Source organism: Salvelinus fontinalis, chromosome 28 (assembly GCF_029448725.1).
Source record: "Salvelinus fontinalis isolate EN_2023a chromosome 28, ASM2944872v1, whole genome shotgun sequence".
NCBI lineage: Eukaryota > Metazoa > Chordata > Actinopteri > Salmoniformes > Salmonidae > Salvelinus > Salvelinus fontinalis.
Window position 1 is genome coordinate 13589661 of NC_074692.1, and position 23420 is coordinate 13613080.

The 23420-nt window shown below is 42.8% G+C and overlaps 1 protein-coding gene across 5 annotated transcripts in view; it reads left to right on the forward strand.

Annotated features, from left to right (window-relative positions):
- The first annotated feature begins 3333 nt into the window (after window positions 1-3333).
- Window positions 3334-23420, forward strand: part of LOC129826222 (RIMS-binding protein 2-like) — a 114049-nt gene continuing 93962 nt past the window's right edge. For all 5 annotated transcript variants that reach the window (XM_055886719.1, XM_055886712.1, XM_055886716.1 and 2 more), the window contains exon 1: window positions 3334-3479. The gene's annotated coding sequence lies outside the window, so the exon portion shown is untranslated. The remainder of the gene's footprint in view (window positions 3480-23420) is intronic.

The window sequence follows — 23420 nt, forward strand, 5'->3', positions numbered from 1 at the left end:
TGTTGGAATGGAGGGAATTGTATGTAAACAGTCTTGGACCATCTGTGTGTTTGTGGTTTGCTTTCCTACCTTCATATCTCTGTCCCTGAGCTCAGTATTGTACAGTATGTTTCAGTTTATGTTTTATGGACAATATATGCATGATGTTACAAGCATGTTACTGACATGACCTAGTATTATCCATGGTCAACAAATATGATTTTTTCTTAGCCTGCAGTAGGCCTACATCTCTGTAGATTATGCCTTCATGGACAATTTATCTCCTTTAGTGAGCTTTTGCTTGTCTGTGTGTGTGTTTGTGTGTTTGCATGTATAGTCCGATCTCTTTAGAGCTGTATGTTTGCTCAAGGCAACAGATGTGCAGGCGGTCTAGTCTACACTCTATCCTTTGTATGTTGTAACTGGAGCCTTACTGGAGCATCAGGGGGGAAAGTGCTCATAATTAGCCCAGCATCAGCAGCAGAACAGGTTGTTTTTCCACTCAGACCACCTGCTAGTCCTGTTCTGGGTTACTCTATAACCCACTGGGCGGACACAGGGAAACTAACATGGTGAATAGTGTTGCTATATGTCAGCAACACTCAATTGTAACATCTTAGAAAAAGAACAGTGTCACGATCGTTATACTGAATGGACCAAGGCGCAGCGTGCGTAGAGTTCCACATAATTTTAATAAATGAAAATCACCAAAACTAATACAGACAGAAACGAAACGTGACGCAAATGCAATGCTAACAGGCACTACACAAAATCAAGATCCCACAAAGCACAATGAGGTAATGGCTACCTAAATATGATCCCCAATCAGAGACAACGATAAACAGCTGCCTCTGATTGGGAACCATACCAGGCCAACATAGATATATATATTCACCTAGATAACCCACCCTAGTCACACCCCGACCTAACCAACATAGAGAATAAAAAGCTCTCTATGGTCAGGACGTGACAAACAGGAACTTTGCATGAATTTGAACAGCGTAGGCTATGCTAAAATATGAAAATACTACATGTCATGTATCAAAATCGATATTTACAGTATCTTACTGTTAGTATCTTATATTGTTTTATGTCTTCCGGATTTGAGAAGATGACGAGTTCAATGGTAAGCCTGTCCAGTAGCTTTAATTCTCGCCCAGCATCCAGCCTATCTGACGCCATGCTATTTTCATGATTTATGACCCCAAAATGCATCTGGCTTCCATTGATTTAGTCACCCTAATTTTTAACATCCTACAAGGGTAAAAAGGACAATACAGTTTGAACAGATTATGATAAAGGCATTAGGTTTGGACCATTGGTTTTCTTATGGTGTTATCTATCTACCCAATTGGTCAACAGATGCGTTTTTGACTGAATACCTTAAATATTAGCAACATTTTGTGTAAGTTGAATAGATGCTTATAGGCAGGTCATAACCTAGCTGAGGAACGCTCAACTCCGTTCTCTTATATTAAGGTGGGGGTAAGTATTGATAACTGGCCGCACAATTTGCTAGCAACAACATTGAATCACCATCAGTCGATAAAAATGTAAATTCTGAAAACTTTTACCAGTACATATGTTTGTCCTCTACATCTCTGGGCCTTCCACAGGGTTCTGAAATTCGTACTTTTAATAAAAACGTATAGAATACAACCACTGACTTTTTCCTAATTTTGTTGCTCAACTGGAGATGTTCTACAGCAGGTGGAAACTCCTTCCATGGAGGGCCTAGTGTCTGCAAGTTTTAGATTTTAACTTTAAATTAACCTCTTTCAGCTAGGGGGCAAAAAAAATTATGTTTGGAAAAATAACGTTCCCAAGGTAAACGGACTATTTCTCAGGCCCAGATGCTAGAATATGCATATCATTGACAGATTAGGTTAGAAAACACTCTAAAATTTCTAAAACTGTCAAAATATTGTCTGTGAGTATAACAGAACTGATTTTGCAGGCGAAAACCTGAGGAAATCCAACCCGGAAGTGCCTTTTATTTGGAAAAATCCCTGTTCTATTGACTGCCCCGCCTCCATTTAAAGGGGAATCAACCAGATTTATTTTCCAATGGCTTCCTCAGGCTGTGACCAGGCTTTAGACATAGTTACAAGCTTTTATTTTTAAAAATTTGCGAGATTTATCAAAACGCGTCAGGTGTCCTTTGATTAGTTCATGCGCCCGAGAGTTGTAGCTCAACATTTTCTTTCTCTGTAGTATTGAATAGTTTACCATCCAGTTGAAACATTATCGATTATGTATGTTAAAAACAACCTGAGGATTGATTATAAAAAACGTTTGACATAGTTCTATGAACTTTACGGATACTTTTTGGAATTCTTGTCTGCCCTTCAGGACCGGAACGAGCCTGTGGTTTTCTGAACATAACGCGCAAACCAAATGGCGTTTTTTGGTTATAAAACGAATCTTTATCGAACAAAAATAACATTTATTGTGTAACTGGGAGTCTCATGAGTGCAAACATCCGAAGATTATCGAAGGTAAGCGATTAATTTGATTGCTTTTCTGACTTTCGTAACCAAGATAATTTGCGGCCAGCTGTTCTTACTGTTTTGTCTAGTGATTGATAAACTCACAAACGCTTGGATTGCTTTCGCTGTAAAGCATATTTTCAAAATCTGACACGATAGGTGGATTAACAACAAACTAAGCTGTGTTTTGGTATATTTCACTTGTGATTTCATGATTATAAATATTTTTTGGATTTTTTGGCGCTCTGCAATCCAGCGGTTGCAGAGCGCCCCAAAAAAATGGCGCTAAAGGGAAAAATGATCCCGCTAAAGGGATCCGTGCGTCAATTAAGCCCTAGACAACCAGGTGTGGGGAGTTACTTACTAATTAGTGACCTTAATTCATCAATAAAGTACAAGGGAGGAGCTAAAACCTGCAGACACTCTGCCCTCTGTGGAATGAGTTTGACAGCTGTGTTCTACAGTATGTCAACTGAGATTCAATTGGTACAAGTGCATTTGCGCTGAGTTGAGCAACACAAATGAGGAAAAAGTCAGTGGTATTTGAAAAAGGTTTTTATTAAAAGGATGAATTTGAACACCCTGTGGAAGGACCGCATTTACAAAGGGACAGGTAAGCGGTTTCAGATTATTATTATTATTATTTTTATTTTTTTACAAGTATCGACTGATGGCGACTAAATGTTGTTACTAGTAAATCGTGCGACCAGTTATTAATATTAAACCTGGCCTCAAAATAAGAGAATGGAGTTGAGCGTTCCTCAGCTACTCATAACCATTTCAGGTCATTGATAATGACTCGCTGAAATAATTCAGATGACCATGACAGCATTTTAAACTTATCTCATGTTTACTCCACAGTTGAGAAAGGAAGTTGTGCCCCTCCACTTCCCAGATGTAGCGCCTCAGTGTCAGAGGGGGGATAGACTACGTCTTCTAGAGGACAACAATAGAGCCCTGAAACTGAAGCCTGGGGCTTTCAACCAACACAAGCTACAGCATATACTGCTGGTGAGTCATTGACTCTCTATCTCTATCTATCTGAGGCTGTAGTGGTGGATATTATTTTCAGTGGCAAGAGGCTGCTGTCTTCTTGGCAAGGTAAGGAAGGCAGTCACCCATAGCAGGCAGAAGCTGTATTTTCCCCCTTTGTTTCCCTGATCTGGACTGTGAACCTGTGAACCATAAATAATTGTTCCTACAGCTAGACTGCTAATTCTGCTAAAGATTTAAATAAGTTGACTGTCTGTTTGGAGTAGTAGGCTGACGGATTAATTGGGGACAGTTTGAATAGTTATTGGTGATGTCACTGCTGCTGATGAACAAAGCTTTAAGATGTTGTGGCTCCAGACCCAACCTCTGAAGCCTAATAAATATCCTCTATGCAAAAAGGTTCTCAAGAAAGTGAAGGCTAAAGATCTGTTTGGAAGGCACAGTCTACTACTCTCCTTATTTAGCCAACAGTTTACAGCCCTGACAAGTGGAAGCTGCAGTAGCTGACTACGCTAGCCATGCTACTGGCCTGGTATGCAGCAGGACAATGGCATTGGGACTAAACAGGTTGTTGGAGGGAGGGGGGCAGGCATGTTATGTATCCTCCAGTCCTCAGGCTGATCCCAAGCTGTGTCTTCACAGCGGAGACTGCTTGTAATTCCCCAGGCTTCCCCTGATGTTTTCATGTTGTTTACTATGAATGAGCTACATCGATTAGCTCTCAGGGCACTGCTTGTGTAGAGGGGATGGGAATTAGCTGTGTGTGTGTGCACGTGTGTGTGATTTTATAATTTGCTGTACTGTTACTTTGAAATCTTGAACGATAGCTAGATTGGTGTACAACCGTTTCTTGTCAGTGGATGTTTGTACTATCAGTTTGATTTCTCTGTTTGTAAGATTCCACCAATTGCGTGTGCTGAATGGAAATAGAGAAAAGGTCTAAACAGCTTTCAAGGTTATTCACAAACTTGAATAGTGTTGAGAAATGAGATATTGTTGTGGCTTTCAGTCTGACAGCTACAGTCTAAGGGTGTGAGGTCGGTGGTTCTGTGTGTTTGCAACGACAGGAAGGTGTTAAATTGTATTTTTCAATTCTCAGCTATGTGATACTTAGCCTTCAAAGAAATAGTGTGTCTTTTCACCATTCTTCTGTCAGCTATTTAATCCCACTGCCGATTCAAACTGAATTATTTTTGAACACATTCTTGGCCCAAGACTCATGTAATATTCAGTTGAAACCTCATTCTCTTAGAGCCTCTAACTAGCAACGTAGATTTGGCCAATGTTATAAAACATGACTTTTACCCACAAGATATAGCGCTAGAGAAAGCTGTCCAGCAGGCTATTAGCCGCCAGCCAGGTGTTGTCTTCATTTGTTCTGTGATTGTCCTGTTTCGGTGACATGGTTAGACGAACTCTGGTCACACAAACCCCTGCCCCCTCTACCTGGAAGTTGCTAGGAAACGAGTGCTTCTGAAGTCAACTTACATCCTATAATTTCATTAAGCTGTTGTTTTGCATTTCTCAGTCAACAGAGAAATGGGATGGGAGGAACGTTAAAGAGACAAGGGGAGGGATGTTAGTCCCCTGAAGTGAGAGAACTGCAGATTATGGTTTCTGAAATGATTGTCGTGGCATCGGTAATTACTGATACTGGATGCTCCCATGGAAGACTGAGTGAAGTGGTAATGAAAAACTAACAGAGCGTGAGGTACTTCAGTAGCAAGCCCCATTAGCCTCCAACTCTGTTATCTTCTAATAGAGATACAATCAGCAAAGCCACAGACTCATGTTAGCAAAGGTATCACTTTTCATGTACATGGCTGTCTGCTGACATTAACATGTGACCACCACAAAACATTCTTGGCATGTTTAATGCTAGCTCAATAAGGAAGGATGTCTTGTGTATATTTAATTTTTTGGCAATAAACAAAAATGTATATAGACAAAAACGATAGACATTTACATACATACATTTCCACCAACATTAATGACATCACACTTGCTTACACCCACATGTTCCCACCGTATTCACACCCAATGTTATTTTTAATGCTTGTAAGACTGCCCCATATGATTTCAAATTGTGTTATGTTTGTCTGTAGCCAGATTTGTTTCAATATTTAAATAAAGCATTTGATTCATCCATTCTCTTAACGTTGGAGTATCCAACGTTTAACTTCCAGTATTTAAGTAATAGCTTCTTTAATATTGTCCAACCCTTTGCCATGTCTTGAAATGGACAGATTAAAGAATGTCTTTGGGGGGTAATTGGTATTAATGAAAATACATATAAAACATTTGGGAGCCATGCCATTCTAAAGAGATTTATTCTACCTGGAAGATTTATGGGGAGATTGTTTCATTTAGTTAGATTTGCTTTCATGTTGTTGAGTAATGGGAGAAAGTTATCTTTACATGTTTGTCACTTATTAAGCATCATGTGTATTTAATCTTTTTTTGTGGTCCACTTAAAGGATTGCTGTAGATCAAGTGTCAAACTCATTCCACGGAGGGCCAAGTGTCTGTGGGTTTTCGCTCCACCCTTGTACTTGATTGAGGAATTAAAGTCACTAATTACTAAGGAACTCCCCTCACCTGTTTGTCTAAGTCTTAATCTAAAGATAAAAAATAAAACTTGCGGACGCTAAGCCCTCAATGGTATGAGGTTGACATCCCTGCTGTAGATCATGAGTTATTATTTGTGTTTTTCCCATTGCCATCACATTCATTTTATATACTAAGATAAGAGAGTATTCACAAAATATTTTTAACAAGGGGGGCATTGGGTTTTCTATTTTAGACCCTTGACGCGCTGCAAGCGCTCATTGGTTTTTATGAGCATACTAACCCACATGGGTGATTGAAAGATGAACGAAGTCCACACTCCTGTCCAGTTGGTGGCGGTAATGCACGTTAAAGTTGGTTGCCAAATGCCATATAAAATCCACAGATGAAGAAGAAGCAGGATGACCTAGGAGAGATTAATCAAAGAGATGAATCAAAGAAAACTAACTAAAACCTTAATCAAAGAAAATGATCTAAAACGTGGTGAAAGGACCACATTTGGGAAACCCTGAACTAGCTAGCTAGGTAGCTGTTTAGCTTTCAAGCATATTCACTCATTTGTTTTGTAAACAGTTAACAAGGTAGTTAGCTACCACATGTTCTTGACAAACTGTCAACAGAGTAGCTGGCAAGCAACACGATATACCAAATAATGGTCTAAAAACCACTTCAGGATAAATAAATCAGATTTGACCGTTCAGACACAAGTCGCATGGCCAAGAATCAGGTGGTTGGAAATGTGGCTTGAAAGATCTGATTTGAATCGGATAAGATTTGAATCGGATATGCCACAAATTGGATTTGAGTCACAACTGGCATTGTGAACAAGGCATAAGAGCATGTCAGTCTCACAGTAATCACACTACCACTACTACTGCTCACAATCATGTTCGTCATCAACCTCTGCATAACTCCCCATGATAGAGCAACAGTTAGGAATGCAAAGGAAGGAGAACTCCTGTCTAAAAGGCATCCTGTTGTATACAGTGGTTGTATTTTAGAATAGGAGAACAGAGGATGGTGAAAGCGCTGACACCACTGCTCTACTCAAGCAGTGACGCAGCCTGAAGGTGTGTGTGTTTCTGCTCTTCCTGTACCACGCTCCTCTGCATTTATTCCCTCTGATCTCTCTTTATTGCGGCATCAGAACTCAAACAAACACACACAGGAATAATCGGATGGGGGTAGGGTGATGATGCTACACAATCCTCACAAAAACTGTGTGTGTGATGCAGCAGGGCAGGCTGCTGTACTGGGGGGCTGCCTCCCCATGCCCATGTTTACTTGAGTAGTAATGAAATTAGAGCGGCGTGGCGCCCACACTGCGTGGCGCCCACACTGCCGTAATTCAATTAGCCTTCTTATTAACGCTCTGGAGCAGCCGGCCAACCCAGCCGACCCGGGACCCAGGACTATGCTGCTGCTCTGAGTCTGAGGATAAACACACCATTCACTCCTTAGTACTCCTCACTGACTAGAACCTTTACATTCACAACATTTCTTTTCACTCTAGAATGTTCAGAATACTGACTGCTTTGTATTCAGAACTGTGTCTTTGTATTCGTTAATGCTTTGTGCTGTACTGGGCAGTATTAGCTGGTACTTTATGACTCTGGTTGGAACAAGGTCCATTCTTGTGTTGTAACAGGTTAAGTGCATTGCAGGAGTTGACATGTGTGCCATACTTGTACTGTACAGGGAGATAAAAGGAGAGGTTGGAGTTTAGCCAGACAAAGAAAACACATGTACACACACACACACTCAAACACACACACAGCTAGTGCAAGAGCCTTTACCAGATTACAGTGAAGATTCTGAGATAACACACCCCCAGGATCAGGTTCAGTTTGGCTGTGAAAGGCAACTGCCATTTACTCCTGAGGTGCTGAACTGTTGCACCCTCTACAACCACTGTGATTATTATTTGACCCTGCTGATCTTCTATGAACATCTTGAAGAACGATCTGGCCTTAATGGCCATGTAGTCTTATAATCTCAACCCGGCACAGCCAGAAGAGGACTGGCCACCCCTCAGAGCCTGGTTCCTCTCTAGATTTTTTCCTAGGTTCCTGCCTTTCTAGGGTGTTTTCCTAGCCACCATGCGTCTACATCTGCATTGCATCTCTTTAGGGTTTTAGGCTGGGTTTCTGTATAGCACTTTGTGACAACTGCTGATGTAAAAAGGGCTTTATAAATACATTTGAGTTAATTCCAGCCTGCTAAAACTACAACACTGTCATGACCATACCCCTGAATCATTAGCTATCTGATAAAACATATAATATTATCTATGTGGTACAATCAGTGGACGTATCAACGGTTCATGTAAAAATCTTTGGCTTTTATTTTCCGTGTGTGTGTGTATTTGTTCTAGAGAGAGTGGACAAAGTCACCACAGTGCCCATATAACTGGGTGGTAGAGTTAAAGCTCTGCTAAGTTTCTCAATCACTGCATTGAGGTTATTAAAATTCCAATCTGCTGGAGGCTCCCTTTCTCGCCTTCTCAGAATGAATGTGCCCTTTTAATAATGTAACTGGTTTTAACAAGATCGTATAACGTTCATCTAACTTTCATAAGCCTGTTAGCCCAGTGACGAATTCATGCCATGGCATCCGAGGCTATTATGGTGCCACACTTCCACAGAGAAGAGCAATGAGTAAGAGTGAGAAGCCCCTATGGAGGCTGGAGAGTTGTACTGTACATACTGTAGCGGTTTCAGGGGTTGTGTTGTGGATATGTGCCTGCGAGATTTCTTTGTTTTTGGCTGCCAGGACCACAGACAGCAATGCGAAGTATTCCCCAGAGGCAGGACCACGGACAGCTCAGGGGAAACTTCTAGCCAAACTGATATATCAGGAACGCTGCCAAAGCCTGATGATGATGATGATGATAATAATAAACAGGTTTAACCCTTTACTCGGACTGGTGTTTTGTGGCTGTATGTGTAAAACCCGCCTTACAAAGAACCTGGTACCCGAAAACCCTACATTGGTGGAGAATGCAAGCAAGGCAGTGAGGATAATCACGCACCAATTTTTATTTAATTTTTTGTAACAAGCGGAAAGCAATCGCTTGTTATTGAAGGAACAAAGGGAGTGTCAACTGAAGATGAATATTGACATGCAGAAGTTACCTGCTGAAATCACTGTGGTGAAAATTGCTCAACAGACCACTGGTTAACCCATCATGGCCACTCGGTATCTGCAGAAAATGATGCCAAATGATGACGTTGAGACTTTCCTAAAGACATTTGAGCGCACGGGAGAATGAGCGGCATGGCCACAGATAAAGTGGGCAGGAATACTGGCTCCATTTCTTTGTGGGAAAGCACAACAGGCTTTGTCTGATCTGGAAGCAACAGAAGTCAATGACTATGACACACTGAAGAAGGAAATATTAGCACGGTTGCGAGTCCCTGTCTCTTTGAGGGCACAGTGGTTCCATACTTGGACGTATAAACCCGAGAAGGCACCCAGGTCACAGATGTTTGACCTGGTCCACCTAGAAAAAAAACGGCTGGAGCCTGTGACCCTAAGTACTGGGGCCATCGTGGAAAGAATAGTGATTGACCACTACATCCGGGGCTTACCTTACAAGCTAAAGAAGGTTGTCAGCCAGGGCAGTCCCACCACAGCGGACGATGTGGTGGACCTCGTTGAGAGATGTCGAGCAACTGACGAACTGCTCAAACCCAGCCGTCTGGACAAAACCACCCAGGAAAAGGGAGGCCTCAAAGGAGGAAGAAAGACATCACAACTACAGACTCCCCAGGTTTGGAAAGAAAGAATCCAAAGGGTGGAGGGGGAACGTGGGCGCCCGGACCATGTTTTCCAACCTGAAGCAAAGATGAGAAATAGAGGGGTTGATACCAACACCCGGGAGTGCTACCGCTGTGGTGAAATAAGACACATCGCATGGAACTGTCCCAAGAAGGAGGAACCCATGAAGGTCGACATTTCCAATCTACACCACTGCCATGTCATTTCTGCCCATGTCCATGCCCACCGCCACCCATCGCACCTGTTGGGTACAGGTCCAAGAGAAACAAGTAGATGCTCTTTTAGACTCCGGGAGCATGGTCTCCCTCATCATGCCTTCACTACTAACCCAGCTGAGGAAAGACTGCCGCTCCATCCATGGATATCACCTGTGTACATAGGGACACCAAAACGTGTCCAACTGCAGATGTAGAAAGGTAACCTACTGTAGGGTTGATTGAAAATCTGCCATATCCCGTGCAAGTGGGTCACGACTGTCCATACTTTCAAGAATTGTGGAAAAGACTACAGGACAAAAGGAGATGGCTGTGCCAGTAATAGGACATGTCAGGTACCATTTACATTTTCCTGTGAAAAGAAAATGAAACCGCTACCAAAGAACTCCCTGTCCTATGAAAGGAAAATTATCAAATTGGTACTTACCTCCCCGACTTCCGTAGCCGACATTCGAGTTCTCCTGGGAGAAGGGGAAGGAAACGACGAAGAGACAGGAAACCCAGAAGGGATAAATGGAAGAGGAGGGACAGGAAGAGTAGGGCAAGGGGCCTGGAAATTCCTCCTGAGTTAACACAGTATAGGGGAAAGTTTGGTACTGCTCAGCTGGAAGACCCCACACTACAAAACGCAAGACAGAATGTCAAGGTAGTAGATGGTAGATAAAGTCCTGCTAATGTACTCACTTTTCTTAATTTTTCCATGATAAATAATCTCTTACACCAGGTCACGAAGTTGAATGACGTCACAGTGGAGCAGCTGTTGGTTCCAACCCTGTTTCGGCAAACAGTGCTGAGCCTGGCCCATAGCCATTTGTCGGGAGGACATATACGGAGAGAATAAACACAACAGGTATTATAATGTTTCTTCTGGCCGGGGGTGCAGTTTTATGCGGGTATGCCGTTTTGGTAAGGTATTGCCAGGGGTGTCCTGACTGTCAGAGATCCTCATCCCTTCCTGAAATCCATTAATCCCGTTGCCAGTGATAGACACGCCATTCGATAGAATTGCTATGGATTTAATTGTACCATTACCACTGTCTGCGAAAGGCTTTCAACATATATTGGTTGTGGTAGATTATGCCACTAGGTATCCCGAGGCCATTCCCCTGCGTAGTGCTAACACCAAGAGCCTCGCCAGAGAGCTGCTACAGATGCTCTCCAAGGTACCCCAAGAAATCCTGATGGACCAAGGTACGGTGTTCATGTCCAAGGTGATGAAAGATTTATGTAAATTGCTTCAAATCAAACAACTGCACACTTCTGTATATCAACCCCAGACCAATGGCCTAGTCGAGAGATTTAATAGAACCCTGAAATCCATGCTCAGACGGATCATGGAGCGGGATGGGCGAAACTGGGATCAGCTGCTGCCGTTTTTTAAAATGTTTGCCATAAGAGAGCAGGCATCCACTGGTTTTTCACCGTTTGAGCTATTGTTTTCCCGCAGGCCCAGGGGATTGTTAGATGTGACAAAGGAGAACTGGGAACAACAGACCAGTCCCCACAACACTGTCATAGAACACATAGAAGAAATGCGAGAACGCATTAACAGTGCCCGTTGTGAAGGAACATTTACAGCAGGCCCAAGAAGCCCAGAGTCGAGTGTATAATCGTCCTGCTCAACCCCGAGAGTTCACCCCAGGGGATCGGGTTATGGAGTTAGTACTCACAACTGAATATAAATTCCTGGCCACATGACGTGGTCCCTTTTGAGGTGTTATAGAAAATGGGGCCTGTGAACTACCTCATCCGTCAGCCAGGGAGAAGGAAGCCAGAACAGGTGTATCATGTTAACCTGTTAAAAAAGTGGGTGAGTCAAGAAGCACTGTTTGGGGAACAAACATATAAACTTCAGTATTTTCGGGCCACTTCCTGCTGGAAAAGATTGCCCTTGGAGATGTATCACCTTCCCAGACCCAGGAGTTACGTGAGTTGATGGGGAAAAGGATTAAACTCCCAAAGACAAAGCTTGGAGGACCTTCCACTGGTTGCAAAGTGTTTACTTTAGTTTGTTTTGTGTTTCGCATATCAAGAACTGCAAAGCCTGATAATAATTAACAGGTTTATTCCTTGACTTGGACTGGTGTTGTGTGGATGTATGTGTAAAACCCGCCTTACAAAGAACCCGGCACCAAAAACGCTACAATATGTTTAGCCTGCTGAGAGGGAGGGAGTTGGGGAGATAGGGAGATATTGGCCTCGTGGTAGGCTTAACTGATAGCATTCCACTGAACACTCCCCCCTCCTCTGCCTCATCTATACTGAACAAAAATATAAACACGACATGCAACAATTTGAAAGATTTTTAAACGTATTATACTTTCACATGACTGGGCAGGGGTGCAGCCATAGGTGGGCCTGAGAGGGCATAGGCCCACCCACTTGGCAGCCAGGCCTACCCACTGGGGAGCCAGGCCCAGCCAATCCGATTTAGTTTTTCCCCACTAAAGAGCTTGATTACTGACAAATACTTCTCAGCACCCCACCCCTTCCTCAGACGATTCCGCAGGTGAAGAAACCGGATGTGGAGGTCCTGGGCTGGCATGGTTACACGGTAGAGAAATTAACATTAAATTATCAGCTCAGCTCTGGTGGACATTCCTACAGTCAGCATGCCAATTGCATGCTCCCTCCAAACTTGACACATCTGTGGTATTGTGTTGTGACAAAACTGCACATTTTTAAGCGGCCTTTTATTGTCCCCAGGACAAGGTTCACCTGTGTAATTATCATGCTGTTTAATCAGCTTCTTGATATGCCACACTTGTCAGGTGGATGGATTATCTTGGCAAAGGAGAAATGCTCACTACAGGGATGTAAACATATTTGTGCACAAAACTTGCCAGAAATAAACTTTTTGTGCGTATGTCAAATTTTGGTGATTTTTTTATTTCAGCTCATTAAACATGGGACCAACACTTTACATGTTCCGTTTAGATTTTTATTCCGTCAGTGTATAATGCACACGTGTTACACAGGGATCAACCCTGAAAAGTCTTGCTTAAGCATGGCAAGAGGGCCTATCATGTTAAAGTCTATTTGTGGCTGGTTTTTACACATTGAGATTGGTGGTAGAGCATCAGTGTGGGCTGAATGGAGCTGGGGCTGGGCCAATGTAGGAGCAGGATAAATAAAAGTGCTCCTGGGTGATTTAGCCTACTGCATGCCTCGTCCTCCCAGCGTCTGCTGGAGTAATGTGACCTTCATAAGCAGATTCAAATATGTAGCAGGCATGCATTGATTTTTGGACCAGTCACTAAGATTTATGGACTCAGCCAGTACATAAATATTGATACTTGCTCTCTCAAAGAAGATCTGACACTGTGTGTGTGTGTGTGTGTGTACACATTTAACAAACTCAAATTCAGAGAAGTGAGGACATTTTGTGTGTCCACTTGTAAAAAGGATATTTTCGTCTTAGGGGTTAGGGGTTTGGTTTAAGGGTTTGGAAAAATAAGATTTTGAATGGGAATCAATTGTTGGTCCCAAAAAAGTCCTCCAAAGTATATTAAGACATAGATGTGAAAGTGTACTGGACTTTCTTAAGACAGAAAAAGTAGGAGCCACATCAGGCACCTCACAAAAACAACTTCTGGTATGAAATGAGAATGCTGTTGGTAACCTAAATGGGCTTCTGTAGCAGCAAAATAGGTCATTCCCATTAAGTGACACCGATAAAACATTTTTGTGTGTTTGATGGGGGTCCCCAAGCTGGATTGATGGCTTTAAAATACAGCGAGGACTTCAATATATTTTCCTTGGTTTTCCTATGTCAAGTCCTCAACATGTAACCTTTTCTCTCCTTATGTATGCACATACTGTACATGTAGTGTAGCATCACTATACAGTATTAAATGCAAACTCTTTCTCTCTCACACACACCCCTCCCTTACTCGAGACACCCTACACAATTCTCTATCGCCAGCAGACAGAACACAACGTCACAGTTAGATTGCTTTTCCAAATCTGTAACATCTAATTTAACGCCATCAGAAGATGGGAAGGGTTCAATCTAGCGTTCCTTAATTAGATTGCTGTCTGGGTGGAGGGAAAGGGCGAAGATGGCTGCTAGCGTTTATCCTTGGGAGAGAGAGGAGCTGACTATAAGAATAGTCACTCCAGGTATCAGAGGTGTTGTGCTGACTGTGGCTCTGCTCACAGACTGTGAGAAAGGTTGAAGAGTTTACTTTTGTTCCAGTGTGTGGCTCACCAAGCCATTCATTCAGAGCCTTTCAGATGAACCGTTCACCTGACTGTTACCAGTCTTACTGCTCTACTTGGCTTGTTTATTGCACTGTTGTTTCAGAGAGGTTGTGGGGAGCTGGCCCATTGTTTTTGTTCCTAAGCTCTTGAAGTTGTGACAGTGAGGCTTTTCTCTCTGCAGTTTCTAGACAGCAATGGGTTCTGGACGTTTTCCTTTGTGACATTTGCTCTTTGGAGACTGCAGAGGAAGAGCGTGAAGACCGAGTGGTCCTGACAGGCAGACTCAGGATGACTCGAGTGCTGATATCTTTTCGTCCCAGGAATTCACCAAGAAAAGATTGTTTTCTGGGTCATTTGCTTTGATTCCATCCCCCCCTCTCTGTCCTCTCCTGCTGAAACTCAGCTGATGGCTTAGATGTCATACTGCTTTCCAGTGAAATGATCTCTGCTTCTTAAAGAAAAACTAACAGGTCTGTGAGAGCCGGAATTCTTACTGGTTGGTAGGTGATCAAATACTTATGTCATGCAATAAAATGCAAATTAATTACTTAAAAATCGTACAATGTGATTTTCTGGATTTTTGTTTTAGATTCCGTCTCTCACAGTTGAAGTGTACCTATGATAAAAATTACAGACCTCTACATGCTTTGTAAGTAGGAAACACTGCCGATTTTGCAGGTTATCAAATACTTGTTCTCCCCACTGTATGTTTTTTGTATCTGAAAATCATTGTAATGTGGTCAACCTTTAAAATGTAAATAAATGTAAAAAAAAAAAAAAAATCAACAACAGAGTACACTTATATCGTGGGAAAAGGCAGCACTTGACCATTTTGCTTGAATCAGGAAATCAGGCTATTCCCTTTGAGTCAGCTGTCATGTGACCGAAATGTTGCAGACAATGCATTCACGGGTCACTACGGAGGAGTTTTTGTTCCTGACTCAAAGGGAATACCCTGCCGTCTCCCTCAGAGTATTAAAACTCATGGTTCCCTTCGCCAGGTCATATCTGTGAGTAGCTGGATTCAGCAGTGCTCTCGTCTGCATTAAAACCAAATATCGATTCAGGTTGGATATGACAGCAGAGATGAGGTGCACACTGTTGACCACGCCCTCTGACTTTGAGAAGTTCTGAGGGCGTGGCATCAAGAACACCCATCTCATTAGTGGTGGTGAGATAATGGTGCTTTCAAGGCAACTGGGAACTCGGAAAGAAAACAAGGTCCAATCATGACACCAGTGATCTTAACTTCTCTAGGGTAGGGGGCAGCATTCGGAATTTTGGATGAAAAGCATGCCCAAATTCAACTGCCAGCTACTCATCCCCATAAGATAAGATATGCATATTATTAGTAGATTTGGATAGAAAACACTCTGAAGTTTCTAAAACTGTTTGAATCATGTCTGTGAGTATAACAGAACTCTCTTTTCAATGGATTTTCATTGGGAATCCAGATTTCTAAGGGACCTTCTTGCAGTTCCTTCTCCTTCCACTGGATGTCAACAGTCTTTAGAAATTGGTTGAGGCGATTCCTTTGTGTAATGAAGAAGTATGGCCATCTTGAACGAGGGTCACTCGAAGTGTGCTGTTTGTTTGAGGCGCGTGGCCAGAAAGCTAGCTACAGTTTGTTTTAATCCTGTATTGAACACAGATCATCCCGTCTTCAATTTTATCGATCATTTACGTTAAGAAATACCTAAAGTTGTATTACAAAAGTAGTTTGAAATGTTTTGGCAAAGTTTACAGGTAACCTTTGAGATATTTTGTGGTCACGTTTCACAAGTTGGAACCGGTGTTTTTCTGGATCAAACGCGATAAATAAATGGACATTTTGGATATATATCGACGGAATTAATTGAACAAAAGGACCATAATCTCCACCCGGCACAGCCAGAAGAGGACTGGCCACCCCTCATAGCCTGGTTCCTCTCCAGGTTTCTTCCTAGGTTTTGGACTTTCTAGGTAGTTTTTCCTTGCCACCGTGCTTCTACACCTGCATTACTAGCTGTTTGGGGTTTTAGGCTGGGTTTCTGTACAGCACTTCGAGATATTAGTTGATGTACGAAGGGCTATATAAAATAAACTTGATTGATTGATTGATTTGTGATGTTTATGGGACATATTGGAGTGCCAACAACAGAAGCTCGTCAAAGGTAAGGCATGAATTATATTTTTATTTTCTGCGTTTTGCCTGCAGGGTTGAAATATGCTTCTCTCTTTGTTTACTATGGTGCTATCCTCAGATAATAGCATCGTTTGCTTTCGCCGAAAAGCCTATTTGAATTCTGACATGTTGGCTGGATTCACCACCAGTGTAGCTTTAATTTGGTATCTTTCATGTGTGATTTAATAAAAGTTAGATTTTTATAGTAATTTATTTGAATTTGGCGCTCTGGCTTTTGGCCAAGTGAGACAGTAGCGTCCCGCCTAAACTCAGATTTTTTTGGATATAAATATGAACTTTACTGAACAAAACATACATGTATTGTGTAACATGAAGACCTATGAGTGTCATCTGATGAAGATTATCAAAGGTTAGTGATTAATTTTATCTCTATTTCTGCTTTTTGTTACTCCTCCCTTTGGCTGGAAAAATGGCTGTTTTTCTGTGACTTGGCTCTGACCTAACATAATTGTTTGGTGTGCTTTCATCGTAAAACCTTTTTGAAATCGGACACTGGCAATGGTGGCAATGGTTGCCAATCCATTCTTCACAATATAGCACGTAACCCATTATGTGATTGCCTGTATACTGTACTATGATCATGTTATAAAATAATTGTGCTCCCAGGGAAATCATAACACTTACAAAGGGCTAGTACAGTACTTGTACCCTAAGCAGTGTGTACCGTGTGGTGGTGACTCACCAGGGCTATCTTCATTACAGTCATTTGAGCACAGGCGTCAGTCTCATTCTGCCCTGCCCAGTGGTGTCTAATGATGCTCTTATCACCCAATCCATGGATCTATGGTGCCCTGTGCTGTAACATAACTCTGAGCTTGCACATATTCTCACCTTCAGGGCTCCATTATTACTGTATTTGGCTACAGTCATTTGATAAGACTGTATTGGTCTTTTAGATTGGGATTTTGGGTGTTTCCTTGCTGCATTGCTGCTCTGAGCTCCCTCGTGGACTTGAAGAATACATCTCTCTCTCTTTCTCTCCCTCTCTACTCCCTCTGCACTGCTGATGACTCACACTCTACACACCCTTGCAGAAATCTCTACTCCAGTGCCCCAGAGAAAGGGGGAGATAGAGGGAGATAAACGTGTTTTCTGCCTCTCTTCTGACACAGGATATCTTACATGAAACATGCTCTTTTCTACCTGCTCTCTCTGTGTGTCTCCCTGTCTAACAGAATACACACACACACACACACACACACACACACACACACACACACACACACACACACACACACACACACACACTGTGTCGTTCCCTATGACTTCCCCCAGGGCTCGAATGCAGCTGGTGTTTTTCTACTATAACCTTTCTAGGACACACGTTCCGCTAGCGGAATCCCTCGACAACATTCCGCTGAAAAGGCAGCGCGGGAAATTAAAAAATATTTTTTGGAAATATGTAACTTTCACACATTAACAAGTCCAATACAGCAAATGAAAGATAAACATCTTGTTAATCTATCCATCGTGTCCGATTTAAAATATGCTTTACAGCGAAAGCACAACATATGATCACCATCAAGTCCAAAAAACACAGCCATTTTCCCAGCCAAAGATAGGAGTCACAAAATTAATCACTAACCTTTGATGATCTTCATCATATGACACTCATAGGACATCATGTTACACAATACATGTATGTTTTGTTCGATAATGTGCATATTTATATCCAAAAATCTCAATTTACATTTGCGCCATGTTCAGAAAGGCCTCCAAAATATCCAGAGAAATTGCAGAGGAGCCACATCAAATAACAGAAATACTCATCATAAACTTTGATGAAAGATACATGTTTTACATATAATTAAAGATACACTTGTTCTTAATGCAACCGCTGTGTCAAGATTTAAAAAAAAACTTTACCGAAAAAGCAAACCATGCAATAATGTGAGACGGCGCTCAGAAAGAAAAAATAAATTCTCTGCCATGTTTGAGTCAACAGAAATCAGAAATTACACTATAAATATTCCCTTACCTTTGACGATCTTCATCAGAATGCTCTCCCAGGAATCCTAGTTCCACAATAAATTGTTGTTTTGTTCGATAATGTCCATTATTTATGTCCAAGTAGCTACTTTTGTTAGCACGTTTATTACACATATCCAAACCCTCGTGCAGGTCCAGGCGAACGTCGGATGAAAACTTCAAAAAGTTATATTACAGGTCGAATAAACTTGTCAAACTAGGTATAGAATTAATCTTTAGGATGTTGTTATCATAAATTTTCAATAACATTGAATCTATGTGTCTCTCTTTGTGTCTATAGAAGTAATGGAACACAAGTCGATATCATGTGGAATGCGCATGACCAGGACCTGGCTCTCTGCCAGACCACTGACTCAAACAGCTCCCACCCGGCTCAACATCACAGTAGAAGCTTCATTCAATGTTCTACAGACTGTTGACATCTAGTGGAAGCCGTAGGAAGTGCAAACAGATCCACATCCCACCGGGATTTCAATAGGCGATGAGTTGAAAATCGACCAGCCTCAGAATTCCCATTTCCTGTTTGGATTTTTTCTCAGGTTTTTGCCTGCCATATGAGTTCTGTTATACTCACAGACATCATTCAAACAGTTTTAGAAACGTCAGTGTTTTCTATCCAATAGTAGTAATAATATGCATATATTAGCATCTGGCACAGAGTAGGAGGCAGTTCACTCTGGGCACGCTATTCATCCAAAGTGAAAATGCTGCCCCCTATCCCTAAAGATAAACCCCAGTACATTTACATCCATTCTCTCATTCAGTTAGCAGATGCTCTTTACTGCAGTGGAGCACCTTACAAATGTATTAACATTTAATCAGGTACATTTAGTGCTTATGAGGAGGAAGAGTTAAGTAACTGCAATTGACGCATAAGGCTAATTCTCTGCCATAGAAAATTCTGTGTCAATTTAAAGCATTAACCAGCATCACATATGAAGATGTGAAGATGCAATGCGTACAGTAGTGTCCTCTGGATTGCCATTACACTGATCCCATCCCCACAGTTATCACTGTCGGGTCCCCTCCCTCCAGTGGGCTAGCTAACCTAACACAGTGTGACATTCACAGTGACTGCTAGCTGCCGCAACCGTCCACACGGTCCACACGTGGTCTAGTGTAGTGCTGTTGTGGATTGTCTGCCCTCTGGCTTTTGCACTGCCTCTCTTTCTGGAAATAGATAGAGAAAAGTAGCTGAGGGTGATTAATGGTCATACTGTATGTGCAGCAGAAAACACACTACCAGGCCTGGCCAGGCCACAATTTCCCTACCCTACCACACAGGCTTTAGACCCCACAGGCTTTACATTATATTATATAGCATAATATATCTGACTTAAATCATCCTGATACCTCCTGGCTTACTTCATGTATTTCACCCATTTCATGATGGTTTTAATGCAGCTGACATGTCAGGGGAAAGCACTGCCTTTGATCTAGTGTTGAGTTGTGCCTAGTCTGTTCTGGCACCGTGGTTTGGCTTGTACATCCTCCCAGTTGTTTACTGTGCCTTTGGCTTCGCCCTCACTGCCTTCTCTCTTTAACTGAAATACTTAGTTTCCTCTTCTTCCTTCTCCTCATCTGCCTCCTCCTGCTCATCCCCCACCTGCTCCTCCCCCACCTGCTCCTCTGCCTCCTCCAGCTCCCCCTTCTCCCCCCCTACTCATGCCAGTTAGGATTTGACTGGCACTCTGTTTTTTCCTATTAAGATAGGGCTATTTTTAGTACATTGTGTCACAACAAGGCAGTCTCATTCTGTGCATGCCCTCTGAAATAACTCCACTTCCCTATCTTCCCCTCAAGGCTTCGAGTGGTCTCTTCAGCTACATGTGCACTAGCCTTGGCTGGGTTTCACACAGTGATGTGAGCAGGCCCATTACGCAACCCTGTATGTGCATTCAGCCACTGGGCTGCAGGGCCAGAATGGGAGCTACAGTCCCACTCTTCTCACTCTCACATTCTCTTTCGTTCTCTCCCTCTCTCCATCTTAATATCCTCTCTCTCTCTTAGGTACTGTTCATGTGCAGCTAGTCTTTTGGATTATATTGACAGACAGTGTTTGTCTTTTCTTATTCCATGTTGCGCTGATTGGAAAACACACCATGACTGCCATACATATTGCACTAATTCTGGTCATTCAACCAGAGGGCTGAAGGAACCAGCCTGCATTTACGACATGATGTTGAGTTCTTTAGCTGTGGGATATGTTCTGTGCTGCAGCAGTAGGGAAAGGGGATACCTAGTCAGTTGTACAACTGAATGCCTTCAACGGAAATGTGTCTTCGGCATTTAACCCAACCCCTCTGAATCAGAAAGGTGCGGGGGGGCTGCCTTAATCGACATCCACGTCTTCGGCGCGGGTTAACAGTGGGTTAACTACCTTGCTCAGGGGCTGAACGGCAGATGTTTACATTTTACCTTGTCAGCTCGGGGATTCGATCCAGCAACCTTCTGTTTACTGGCCCAACGCTCTAACCACTAGGCTACCTGCTGCAGTACTCTGACTATATGCAGTAGCCCAAAAAATATAAATGTTTTATTGTCACAAAGTATTCAGACCATTTTACTTTTTCCACATTTTGTTACGTTACAGCCTTATTCTAAAATGGATTAAATTGTTTTTTTCCCCTCTATATACACACAATACCCAATGATGACAAATCAAAAACAGGTTTTTAGAAATTTTTGCAAAAGTATTCAGACCCTTTCAGACCCAAAGGTACTTTGTTGAAGCACCTTTGGCAGGGATTACAGCCTTGAGTCTTCTTGGGTATGACGCTACAAGCTTGGCACACCTGTATTTGGTGTACCAAATTATTCTCTGTAGATGCTCTCAAGCTCTATCAGGTTGGATGGGGATCGTCGCTGCACAGAGATGTCTCTTCAGAGATGTTCGATCAGGTTCAAGTCCAGGCTCTTGCTGGGCCACTCAAGGACATTCAGAGACTTGTCCAGATGCCACTCCTACGTTGTCTTGCTGTGTCCAGTTGGAAGGTGAACCTTCTCCCCAGTCGGAGGTCCTGAGCACTCTCAAGCAGGTTTTCATCAAGGATCTCTCTGTACTTTGCTCTGTTCCCCTTTCCCTCGATTCTGACTAGTCTCCCAGTTCCTGCCGCTGAAAAACATCCCCACAGCATGATGCTGCCACCACCATGCTTCACCATAGGGATGGTGCAAGGTTTCCTCCAGACGTGACACTTGGCATTCAGGCCAAAGAGTTCAATCTTGGTTTCATCAGACTAGAGAATCTTGTTTCTCATGGTCTGAGAGTCCTTTAGGTGCCTTTTAGCAAACTCCAAGCGGGCTGTCATGTACCTTTTACTGAAGAATGGCTTCCGTCTGGCCACTCTAATATAAAGGCCTGATTGGTGCAGCGATGGTTGCAGAGATGGTTGTCCTTCTGTGGGGTTCTCCCACCTCCACAGAGGAGCTCTGTCAGAGTGACCATTGGGTTCTTGGTCACCTCCCTGACCAAGGCTCTTCTTCCCCGATTGCTCAGTTTGGCCGGACGGCCAGCTCTAGGAAGAGTCTTGGTGGTTCAAAACTTCTTCCATTTAAGAATGATGGAGGTTACTGTGTTCTTGGGGACCTTCAATGCTGCAGAAATGTTTTGTTACCTTTCCCCAGATCTGTGCCTCGACACAATCCTGTCTCGGAGCTCTCCGGACAATTCCTTTGACCTCATGGCTTAGTTTTTGCTCTGACATACACTGTCAACTGTGGGACCTTATATAGACAGGTGTGTGCCTTTCTATATCATGTCCAATCAATTGAATGTACCACAGGTGGACTCCAATCAAGTTGTAGAAACATCTCAAGGATGATCAATTGAAACAGTATGCACCTGAGCTCAATTTCGAGTTTAATGCCAAATGGTCTGAATACTTGTGTGAATATTTCTAAAAAGCAGTTTTCACTGTCATTATGGGGTATTGTGTGTAGATTGATGAGGAAATTGTTTTAATTATTGCATTTTAGAATAAGGCTGTAACGTAAACAAAATGTGGATAAAGTCAAGGGCTCTGAATACTTTCCGAATGCACTGTACATCAGATAGGTTCAGTGAAATGTGTTGTTTTACAGGGTCAGCCATAATATCTTTTTATTTAACCTTTTAACTAGACATGTCAGTTAAGAACGGCCTACCCCGGTCAAATCCGGACGACGCTGGGCCAATTGTGCGCCGCACTATGGGACTCCCAATCACGGCCGGTTGTGATACAGCCTGAAATCAAACCAGGGTCTGTAGTGACACCTCTAGCACTGAGATGCAGTGCCTTAGACCGCTGCACCACTCAGGTAGTATTACAAAACCCCTGGAGCAAATTAGGTTGAAGAGCCTTGCTCAAGGGCACATCAACAGATTTTTTCACCTTGTCAGCTCAGGTATTTGAACCAGCAACCTTTTGGTTACTGGCCCAACGCTCCAAATGATTGGCTACCTGCCACCCAGACTTTGTTTATTGTGGCCAGCAGATGATGATGATGGGAGGGGAGGAATGCATTTATCTGTTCTCTAAAGGATGTACTTCCTCCTCCCAGTGAGGACCCCCAGTGAGGTACAGGTCCAGTGTCCAGCAGCAGCATCATGGATGTCCAGTCAGATCTCTGCAGCTCGGCCATAATGTGCACTCCTCTCCTCAGCTAATCCCATCATCTGCTATGTCATTGCCAGCAATGTTCAGGTTAAAAGGCAATGCATTAATCATTGTTGACGACAACAGTGGTAGGCCTGATTACCGACAACAATGAGACGGCCTATAGGGAGGTGGTCAGAGAACTGGCAGTGTGGTGCCTGGACAACAACCACTCCCTCAATGTGAGCAAGACAAAGTAGCTGATCGTGGACTACAGGAAAAAGCGGGCCGAACAGGCCCCTATTAACATTGACGGGGCTGTAGTGGAGCGGGTCGAGAGTTTCAAGTTCCTTGGTGTCCACATCACCAACGAACTATTATGGTCCAAACATACCAAGACAGTCGTGAAGAGGGCACGACAAAACCTATTCCACCTCAGGAG